Below are 11937 nucleotides of genomic sequence, written 5' to 3' on the forward strand. Positions count from 1 at the left end.
CGAGGCCAAAAGGGCAGCCAGCAGGTCCTTAACAGAGCCAGGGAGCACAGGCCCTGCGAAGCAGCCACAATAAGTGAGCCAGCACACACCTGAGCACCCAGCCTATGACACCGAGAACCACCAATGCACCAACCACAAGTCAAGGTGCCAACCACCAGCAGGGTCAAGGTGCCAACCACCAGCAGGGAGCCTGATGCCCACAGATGCAGATGCTCATAACCACACATGAGAATAGAAGCAGTACACACACTTGCACTCACCACACACATCAAATACTCCTAGGTCCAGATACAAATACCCCTGAGGGGGGTGTCCAGCCCCCAGACCCAGGAGGTGATCCTCACCACGAGGGTGGAGAAGCCACAAGCTGGACCAGGGCTGAGCACCGCCCCGACCTTGGCAAGCCTGGTCTATACCCCAACCCCCTGCCCCAATCCCCAACCCCGAAGACCCCCTGAACTCATCCATCCATTCAGAAATGGAGCCAATACAATTCGAATGAGCCAGCCAACCAGAGCCCACCCTGGGTTTGCCAGTTCTGTCCAGCAGCTTCCTCTGACCCCAGATCCAACTCAGCAGATCCTTTTACAACTCTGCTCTTCTCTTCACCAGAGTATCTAAGATTATTACGCCACAGGTCTCATGACCTTTGGCCCAAGGATGTCCGGTACCAAGTACACTTTTGAACCATTTTGTGCTCAAACATGGTGTTCAGAAGTCTAGTTCAGTCTAGTTGCATGCCTAGAACAGAAGAGTCTAATAACAAAACAACACTTAGATTCAGATTGGCGAGGCCATTCTATATGATCACAGACCTCCAACTAAGGCCACTGACGCCCCCATGTCCACTGAAGTCCCCGAGGAGCACCACTGAATCCCCAGACTGAACTCCGTCCATTTAGAGACTCCAAGTAGGTCAAATAATCTCAACTGCTGTTAGGTACATAAAACTGTCAGAATCGTCCCTCTTGTAACCTGAAGTAGCAGGGAGGTGACCCTCCTGCTCACTGGAGAAAACTCCATGATCGAGGCTCTGAGCTGGGAGGGTTTTTTTTTGTATCCCCACTCCTGTCTGATGCACCACCCCCTGGACGACTGTGGAGTAGAAAAAAAAACAATCCTTCATCAGGAGTTGGATACCAGAGCCCAAGCTGTGTGTGGATGAGAGTCTAAATATTTTTAGCTGGTACCATCAACACAACCTGCCAGTGAGATGACATTCATGTTACTAAAGAGAGATGCAAACAGGAATCAGCTCGCCAAGACCCATGGCCTCACTTGCCAGCCAACTTGCATGGCACCTGATACTGACAATCCCCTCAGCAGGTGGTGTGTACCTTGAATCGCTCTTAGTCTGATCCCTCTCCTGAGTTCAGTTTACCCTACCCTGAGCTAAACCTCCAGATATTATAGCCCTCGGCACCATGTTACACAAAGACTCCAAGTGGCAAGTCAATTGAGGGCCACAAGATTGTTCTTTTTCCAGATGTTGTTTAAATGTATTTAGAACTTGATCTAATTAATAACTCAGATCATAACATAATTTTTAACAGAACACCACATCATGGATGAGCAAAAGCACTGGAACATGCAACTGACAGGTGTCTTTGTCGCTTAGACGTGTCCTGTTGTATTGATTATTCTAGCAACAGACAATGCTGAATATCTTTCAGATGGATTTTGCCTGTGTGACATGCATTCATAAACAGAGATTAAATCAACAGAGATTACACCCCTTGGTAAAATCTAACATTGCAGTACGCAAGTCTTGAAAGGAGGGTGTGCTTTGCTGCTGGTTACAGTGTCCCATTAGCAATGCAAGCATGACAAATGTTTGTCCTTTTTTTTGGAAGCTGTTAACCTTTTATAGAAGCATTTCAGATCCATTAATCTCGTTATTTATTTATGAGAATCTTTGAACTTGTCCATACCAGCCAAGGACAGTAATGCATCTGAGGAAGTGTGTTTGCTCCAGCCTGACCGAAAGTGTGGCACTCCCTTTTGCTGATTATTTTCCAAGATTGCGAACCATCATGTTTTATCTAGTGCCACGGACAGTTCGATGGCTTTTTCATGCACATAGTTTAATGTTTACTAAAGAGCGTAAATGAAACAGAATTGTTGATTTTGCAAACTGACAACTGCTGAAACGGTACTTCACAAGTCAGGACAGTTCCTTGTGTCCAAATATGTAAAATCGATGCTGACAACAGATTGGACAAAAATCAAAAGCAACAGTCTAAAAACAGCAACGATCTGATTAGTGTGTAAACATATTCATGGTGTCTAATGAAATCTCACAAGTGTTTACAGCCTGATGAATGCAGGGGCACATAGTCAATCAACATGTGCTGATGAGACAGCTTCATGTGTAACCATCTGCATGTCTCTGCTTGTCCCAGGGTTTAATTGTAAAGGTCGCTGTTGTTTTTTTTTTATCATCCATTTCTTCACAAAGAACCTGGGTTACTTTACCATTGTGACAACATTTTTGTGATCCACCATCGTTTTTTAGATTATCTTGAATTGTCCTAGTCTTTAAAAGAAAAATTACTGTAAAAATGTTATGTTACATGAGAGGAAAAAGCAGCACGAATTGTGTCCAAGCCGCTGGTGGTTCAGTATTGCTAATAGGCTCTACAGTCAAACATTGGTGTCATCTGTGTTGACACGTCACCCCTTCCCCCTCTGCAGCCTCCAACTGTCTCCACACATCAGCCCATTTAATGACTGTGGAAAGCTGCAGACCTTGTCGTCCTGCATGTCCCCACTAGTTGCCCTCGCTGAGCTTCGAGCTTCATCCACTCACGTGACCCAATCATCCACTTCAGCTGTCCCTTATCAGGCTCCCAGTATGAGGTATATGGAGGACAGGTTTCAGTATGTGTTTGCCAGATTGTCTGTGGTGCCACAGCCTGTTATCTGTCTGACTCCTGCCTGTCGCCTGCGTCCCGGCCATCCTGTCTGCCCTGCTTTTTCACCTTCCCGTTCCGCCAGATGAGCCTTGGTTTAGCAAACCGGCTTCATCCTGACTGTCAAGTCTCAGCCATTGCTTTTGTTCACACTTTGCAGAATAAACGTGCTGCAGTAGCTGTATTCACTGAGCCTTTACTGTGTGAAATTGAAATATCCTGGCCTGAGCAATAACCTTGAAGTGTTTTATTTTTATATCAGTTTAAGACTTAAAGGCAACAAACATAGTCCAGAATAACTTCCTGTATGGATGTGTACATGTGTATATATATATATATATATATATATATATATATATGTGTGTGTGTGTGTGTGTGTGTGTGTGTGTGTGTGTGTGTGTGTGTGTGTGTGTATGTATACAGAAGAAACCAAGCCAGTTTTATACTCGTATGCTACGTTATATAATCTTTTTGTCTTCATGAAAGTTGTTTCTTCAATTTTATTTTCTAAAAATAAAACAAAACAACAAAAAAGCCGCTCTTGAAGCCTTGCCTTCATGATGAGCACAGGGACTGCGATCTCATTTTTGACTCGAAGACGAGTCTATTAGCTGCTAAGGACTAGGTGCCTGCTGGTCAGAGCAATCATCTGATTTTAGAAAATGAAATGTTTGAAAAGATCATATCTGGTTGTGTCTGCATCATGTTATGTGTAATTTGTGTGTATTCTGAGTCTGACTCATTAAAATGTCATTATGGTAACGCATAATGTCAATAAAGATTCTTGATTCTTCCTAGAACACCTGTATTCATGCTGAGATTAACTGTGATATACAGGTCAACTCTATTTAGGGTAAATCTCTCACAGCTGTTTGTTGTACTATTTTATCCAGGGGTATCAGAGTAAAGGAGGCTAAATTCAAATGCACACATCACACTTTTTGTGATTTAACTTGCAAAGGCTTCAAAAACCATGTATTTTTTTCCACTTCACAATCATGAAGCAATTACGAATATCATGTAACATCCCAATAAAATACAACGAGATTTATGATAGTACCGGGACGTTTTCAATTTTATTTCAATATGTGTCTGTCTGTATCAAAATGAGTTATTATACAACCACTATTAAATGCAGAAATTATTTCCTCTTCAATACATTTGTATCTTTATTGCTTTGCATACTTGTTCCAGTTTAATTGTTTTTTGCCACTCCTGGCTTCACACTTCCTTCTCCGCCCACCTCCGGGTCCTGTGGGAAGAGTCCCGGGAGAGCGCGTTGTTGACGTCACCTTTCATTAGTTGACCAACATTAGAACTTGTTGCTATGCCAGCAAACAAAAGCCTTGCTTCTGTCTCCTGGCAAAATGCAACTTTCAGGCCCTGCAGGAAAACAATTATCCACTAATGTGTGACTCAGTCATATCTGTAACATGCTCCTGTCAACCCAGAAAGTCAATGTGCTTGCCTCAGCCTATTAGGAAACAAACAGTTATTGGAGTTATCAGTAATATGATTTATCAATTACATAGAATATGCGGGGATTGGACATTGAAAGGCCAAAGTATGGAGGCCCAAATGGGTCAGAGTTCAATAAATAAAAACACCCATAAATTGAATTTTTACCTCACCGTGCCTTTATTATTCAAAACAAATTCAGTGTTGTTTTTTTTTTTTTTACATTTGAAAAAATGATATACAACTGTTTATTTATTTGTACATATAATATAATTTAAAAGCTTTCGTCTATTTTATCTGTCATACCGATCAGAACCAGTGGGCTAGGCTATCACGGCTCTTGTCAGGAAAGTTGTCCTGATGCTTAATTGCTGTGGAGGTCAACCAATTATATGTTAGAGCCTGTTTGACAAACCAAAGTATACAAAGTATACCAACATATAATAACATCACCTTCCTCTGTTGCACAAGGAATAACAAATAAGCGCTGAAATGGTTTTAACATGTAACAAAATCAAATCCTTACAAATACATTTTGTATTATATAATCATATATTTAAATAGTGACAAATGTATATAATTCTGAGTACATCTGAATACATATTTACTAAATGTATTTACTTATAGGTTTACTTTAATTTTAGCAAACAATAAAAAACATTAAAGGACTGCTTTAATTGTTTTAATTTTGAAATTTTTAGACTTGATATAGCACAATATAATGCTTTGCAAAGGTATGTTTCCATCTCAGTGCTGAAAAAACAGCAGTGGTGTTTGATGGTGTGTTCAGGTTAATGTGCACATTGAAAAACATTTGTCCTTTTCCTTCCTTGGCACAGTTATGAACAGAATAGAAATATATTTTATTGTCACACAATGGTGAAATTCAGATGCGCCAGCAACAAAGTTGAAGGCAAATGGGAACATGTAGATACACAAAAGGGACAAAAGATGAGAATAAGAGACTGTACAGTTGGGGCAAATGTATACCATGAGAAAAATAATACTGCACAGTTATTCAAAATAACATTTCAGATTAAAAGAAATGTGCAGTTGTGAAGGTTGATAAAAACATGTCCAATATGTGCATAAACTAACTATTTATGAAAAAACTGTGGAAAAACAGCAAGCATTTATATACTTTTAGGGCTTGTTGAGAGCAGTGATGGGTATAAAGTAAATCACTTGCTGGGTGGAAGGATATGCAGGAATACTTCTTTGAGCATCTAGGATGCAGCAGTCTGTCACCGAGGGAGCTCTGCAGCTCCGCAACAGCTTTAGATACGAGAATGGAGACATTGTCCAAGCAAGAGTGATGCCATTATTGCTAGAGTCTTTCTGTCTCCCATCACCTGCACTGGGTAGAGGGGGAAATCCAGGACCCCACTGATGAGCTTATCCAACCGCTTCCTTTCAGCTGCTTATAAGCTACTGCTCCAACAAACTACACCATAAAAGATGGCTACAGATTAAAAATGGCTACAGACTAAAAAATTTATAATTTTAGCGATGCACCTGCATTCTAAAAGATCCCAGTCTTCTTTGCAGGTAGTCGGCTCTGACCATTCCTGTAAAGAGCGTTACAGTTGAGTTACTTTGTGTGAGAATATCCCGTAAAATCCTAATAAAACAAATCTGTAATTGGCTACAGTGAAACAAACCCCAAACATGACAAAATATAAAAAAATAAAAATCCTTTTCATTTGTTGGGCTGAAGCTGGTTGCACTGAAGCGCCAATCTGACTGGAGGCCAATCTACCATGTGCCTTCACCAGCAGACCTGCTGATGACAGCATTCACAGCTGTTCACCCAGTCATCAGCAGTTACAGGCAGTAGGCACACACCCAATCACTCCCACAAAAAAAAATTAAAGGTACAGCGGGATTTTAAATGGAAGAGTTCAGCAAAAGGCCAAAGTAATTTACTTCAATTTAAATGTGAAAAGAAGTGGAAAGTCTGATTAATTTTACCCACTAAAATCTAAGTTTTACGTAAATGCTTTTCTTTTTATGGGGAAATCTGTTCTTAAAATGGTTATGTGGAATGAACCAAGGTTCCTCTGCTGTTCTGTCTGCCTTCATTTTAATCATTGGCCCATTATGCAGAATGCAAAATGCCCTAACCCTCTTCATGCATGTTTCAATAAGGTTAGCTTCGCAGCCCATTATTTAGAGCTGAGTCATCAGCACACGACTGTCTGTGGTGGTAGTCCTCTTTCTCACATTTATGTCAGCGGTGTTCAGAAAAGTGTAAAAGTAACAGAATCTATAAGCAGAGTCTGATTGATACATTCAGCCAGTGGTTAAAACAAGCGAAAAAAAAAAAAAACACTTTTCTGTGACATTCCTCAGGAAAAAAAAATGACTCTGGCTTCCCTTTTAGCAGCAAAAAGAGCTCTCTTCTGTTAGGGGTGAACATAAGATCTATGAAAGGTCATGTGCTTTCAACTTGCATGTTGACACCATTTCTTTTGAGTCCTGGGGGTTTATGAGCGGTAAGCTCCACAGCTCTACTTAAAATAGTTCAAAACGGCAAAAAGGAAAAATAAAAATTCTTTCTCTCTCTTCACCTGCAAAATTTGGTTTATGTAACATCAGCAACCTTTCTGCTATCATTCATTTCATAACATTACTCATACTGAAGATGTTGGGATTATGCATGTCAAAAACACACTTCCAATAGTACAACACATGGCCAGAACAAGCAAAACTTGTTTTACAATGGAATATATCCACTTAGATGCACTTAGATGTCAACTTTAGGTACGCTCAGGAGAACTGTGACAGTTCTCGCTGGGCTGGTTGGTTTTTATAGGATGAGGACCGTAGTAATACCAAGTCAGTGACTCGGTTAAAACATAACATGTAGGCCATTTTGCTTCGCCTTGTACTCTACTACTCTACTAACTGTAAGGTTGAGAATATAAAAAAGTAATAAAGTAAAAAAAAAAAAAAACACCATAAAGCACTAGAAAATGAAGCCACCTACTGTGCCTAACAGCATAAAATAAAAGGTCTTGTTTTTTTTGAGTGAAACTGCAAACAGCGTGTGTTGTCTCATCTTAAGTATAACAAAATAGCTGGTTTTCATTAGTAAACGCTGTGCACGCTATGTATGACTCCTCTGTAATGTTTTTCACCAGACAACTTCCCTGTATGTCTGCTTGATATTTAAAGGTACCTTTGAGCTAGCAGTTATAGACTGCGTAGGATGACAGCCGATAGCCGTGATAAACTAACAACAGCAGCACTGCTACTCTTTGATTTCATGAATCAAGTCCTTAAATTGTCCCCTGATGGCATGTTATGCGTACGATACAAAAATGTCCTGTTTAGCATGTTGTGACGCCAAAAATGGTGCGTCCAAGTCATGCTTAACTGAAACACCTGTAAAATGTCTGCAAATCTAATCATGTTTTCTTAAGGTAATATGACTGTAGCATTTTTTTTTAGCCTTTGAACCTTGTTTATGAAATCTTTCCACCTTGAGGGTTTCTGCTGGTCACTGCCATCTGGACCCAAGTTTAATCTGACCCTTTAGAGAACATATGGGGCATTTTGAAACCAGTATTGTAAAGTTATGCTATATTTTACTTGGCTTGTGTCAGTCTTTTTATATCTTGGCTTTTTAAGTGGGTCAAAACAAGAGGAAGGTCTTAGAAATTATGTATGGAAGAAAAAATATTACAATTTAAGTCCCATGGGGTATCTCTAATCTTTCCAAGGCAGCACTATCTAGTTATTGCCAACATGGTGTAAGGCACTGAATATTTCATGTTATTTTGCTTCATCCAATTACCTACCAGTCCTGCTGGTGGGTTTTTGCTTCCTGATGACTACTATATTTTATATTTTGATTAGCAAGCAGCAAGGTAAAAGTCCGCTGCTCTAGCTGGCAGCGACGCCTGTGTTGAGTAATCAGTGGATGATTTTCAGACTATTATTTCCCAAAATGTTACTGATATTTGTATAACATGTATTCTATTTGTTACACAGGATTACCATATTTGTCAGGGAAAATATCAAATAGTTAAAGGATTTAAAGAGACCCCAAGAAGGAATCAGCGTCAGTATCTCATTACCTGTGATCCAACTTTTGAAAGTATAAGAGTGTCAAAGTCTATAAGCTAGTGTTTGCATGGAGTGATGTTACACATTTGACATCCATTAGCGTCTTGAGCAGCTAATTAGTTTAGTGCAAAATTGGAATGCATCAGAGCCTGCAGCAGGTAAGCTGTAATTGCTACTTCGTTGTCAGCTCTGGTTTCTACTTCACTGCCAAGTCCGAGTGATGTAAGTTTTAACATCTAGGACTCTTCAAAAAGATTTTTTGTGACCGCACAAAGTTTGCTGACAGTGACAATAAAGCTCCTATTCAAATACAGAAGACAAAGAAAACTGCTACCCAGCGAGTCAGTTGGTACGAGTTCATGTGCTGTGCTGCTCCTGTACCACACTAGTTGTGTTTTCATCAACGTTTTTTTTTATTGCACATTTCGAGGTATTTTTGGAGCAATAGAAAATATTGATGGAAATGTCAAAATTCACATCAAATTTCTCAAAAAAAAAAAAATTTTTTTTTTGGTCGCTTGAGGTGGTTTTTGACCTTTTCGAAAAAGAGTAAATCAGCTAAAGAGGAGGTAGAAACACATTTTTCAAATAAGCTCTGCAACCCTATATTAGCTCCTTAAATCTAATAATTGAGGAATGCTTTCATAGCAGACAGGATGCAAAGGAGCAATTAATTTGATGTTTTAAAGCAAAATGAAAAGTGCACCAAAAATAGTTTACTCTCCAAAAACTGCAGCCAAGGAATTAGAAACCGGTGACCATGAAGATTCATGTTCTTTTGTAACTGTAAGCAGAAGAGAGGGAGGAAGTCGTCGGCGAGACCTCCTGTTGGGTTTGATTGGCTGCACTCAGAACAGAAAACTTCAGAGGCATCTGGAAGCAACAGAAGAGGGGACGCTTGCAACGGCATGCGAGACAGGAACTGAAACAGAACTGAAGTGAACTGCTTTCATTTCATAGAAAATAACTTTTGTTTTTCAATGAATGTTTCATTAAACATACTGTTGAGAGATTGGGCTTTTTAACTTAGTGGATGGGTTGGTGGTTTGTTTTTAGTATACAATGTTTTATACATCAGTAAAATTCAGAATATATAAGAAAAGAAATTAATGAAATATATACAACTTGCGCCGTATAAATAAAAAAATATAGTAAATCTCTTTCTGTGAATTAGCATTTTTTTTCTGTAATTCACTTGACTTCTACATATACCAATTTTGGAGCGATTGCTTTGTCATCATTGTGTATAGACTTGTAGATGGGAATTCATGTCTACATTGATGGCACTGTGCATAGCATGAACGTGGTTCCTGTTGTGTCTTTCATAAAGGTTTTTATTGGCTTAGGGGTAATGAATAACTGCTCTACGTTTGCTTGTCAGAGACAAACCAGCTGCACTCTGCACAGGAACAGCACATCAAACAGGGTTTAGCAGCTTTGGAATAAAGTAACGCCTAAGTAAAAAAAAAAAAAAGGGAAACGGTCATTACTTATTGTCGTCTTTTGGCCAATAATGAATCTTGAAAATCAGGTGTGCATTTATCAGCTCATTTATATGGAAATTAATAATCCCTGCAGGATCTGCTGTGCCTCCTGGGCTTTCGCTCCCTCCGCTTTAACTCAATTACAAGTATTCTCACTGATAGGGAAGTATTCTTAATCGGAAATTGATTTAAAGAGAAACTTTACATGGCTTCACTTTACTTCTGAACTCTGCTCTTCTGCTCCTTTATCAAATAACCCAGCAGGCATTTGCAGGGGAATCGCGGCTTAAAGAAGTGGGAGGTAGACGTTTTATCAGGAGAGTAGGGTGTGGGCAAGAAGGCAGGGATAGGTTCTGCAACAGTGGGGGAGCATAGAGGTAACTAAAAGAAAGCCAAAACTGGAAATTAATGTTTTAGATCAAAGCATAATTCAGGAGTTAGATAGATTGGCCTAGAATCTTTGGATGTTATGGGGGAAAAAAAATCATGTTTACAGATATTCATCTAAAGTGATGTGACGGACCGAGTCAAAAGGCAACAAGGATTCAGGGGAATTATTAGAAAAATAGATTTTTTTTTTATTTTAATCCAGAATTAAATTAACAAAAAATAAATGCAGAGCTCATAAAAGAGGTCAAAGAAACGGAAGTGAGTCAAAAATTTGAACAAACCAACTGACTGACTGACTGCAACAAAGCATTACTGACCTAACAAAGAAATGACACAAAAGGGTATACTAAATTTCAAATATAAATATTTAGCTCAATACAAAACCTTGTAAAACTTAAGTAGTTTTTAGTAGAATGGGAATATAAATTCCCCCTCACTGGCAGGAGCTGGTGGTATAGTCTATTTAGCCTTCTTTTAGGTGCTCTGAGGCCTGGCTGCCATCTTTGTCAGGGCAAACTCCCAGGTTGAGGGTAAGACCAGTAAAAGAAACAAGACTTAATAATGATCACAAACCAAACTCAGAATAAAGTGGGTAAAAAAATACATAAGTGTACAAAATGTGTGCTAAATGTTACAAATAGAAAAAAAATGCATTTAAATCAATCAATAAATTTATTACAAACTAAGACACATTGTGGTTGAATGCACAAATACATGAAGGCGCATGTGAGTTACTGACTGAGGTGTGGCCATGATTTCGGCCATCACAACTGACAAGGCAAACCTAACTTTGAAATAGAGATAAAAATACATGCAACACCCAATGTCTTTATTTTTAGACAGTTCTGAAAATCATTTATAATTATCCTTTAACTTTACAATTACACATAGCCTATCACAAAAATTCCAATAAATCACATATTGAAGTTTGTGGTTGTAATGTTACAAATTCCAAAACGACCAAAATGGGATACAAAATAAGGAACAAACGAGTCCCACCTTGGTTTAAAAACATTACCTGATTGAATAATAATGTCTCACGGAAATTTACAGCAATCAATGTTTAAGGAAATTATGAATATTTGTAATATACATGGCTGGAGGTGAATAACAACCATAATTAAATCTGCATGGTATTGTGTTTCATTTGTGTCTTTCTTTCAGTCTGGGCATTTGGAGCCTATTACACAACAGGGGCTTGTTTTGTTGCTAATTCACTCATAGCTGTTTCACATTTTGCTGTGTGACTGGTCTAAAATTGAACAATTGCCATTATTATTATAATTTTTTTTATAAAAAAAACTCTTGCATTTCCTTTTTCCTTATATATGGATTGCTATCCAAATTCAAAGCAACGGGTCTGCGTAAAACAGGCTTTCTATCCAATGGGTTTTAAGAAACATGGCCAGATAAACCTCTGTGTTTTGCATTTAGCTTTCAATTTGACACAGGACGTTCAGAATCACAGCCCACAGATCTTTAGTATACTCTGCGTTTATGATACGATTGCTTCCACAAAAGCTTGTTTGCAATGGAGCCCAAGGAGGTGATTCATGGTGAGTCAAAGATGACAGGTGGATAAAGAGCAATGGCCTCCCAATACAAACATGAGTTTACAGCAT

Source organism: Fundulus heteroclitus, chromosome 7 (genome assembly GCF_011125445.2).
Source record: "Fundulus heteroclitus isolate FHET01 chromosome 7, MU-UCD_Fhet_4.1, whole genome shotgun sequence".
NCBI classification, from domain to species: Eukaryota; Metazoa; Chordata; class Actinopteri; order Cyprinodontiformes; family Fundulidae; genus Fundulus; species Fundulus heteroclitus.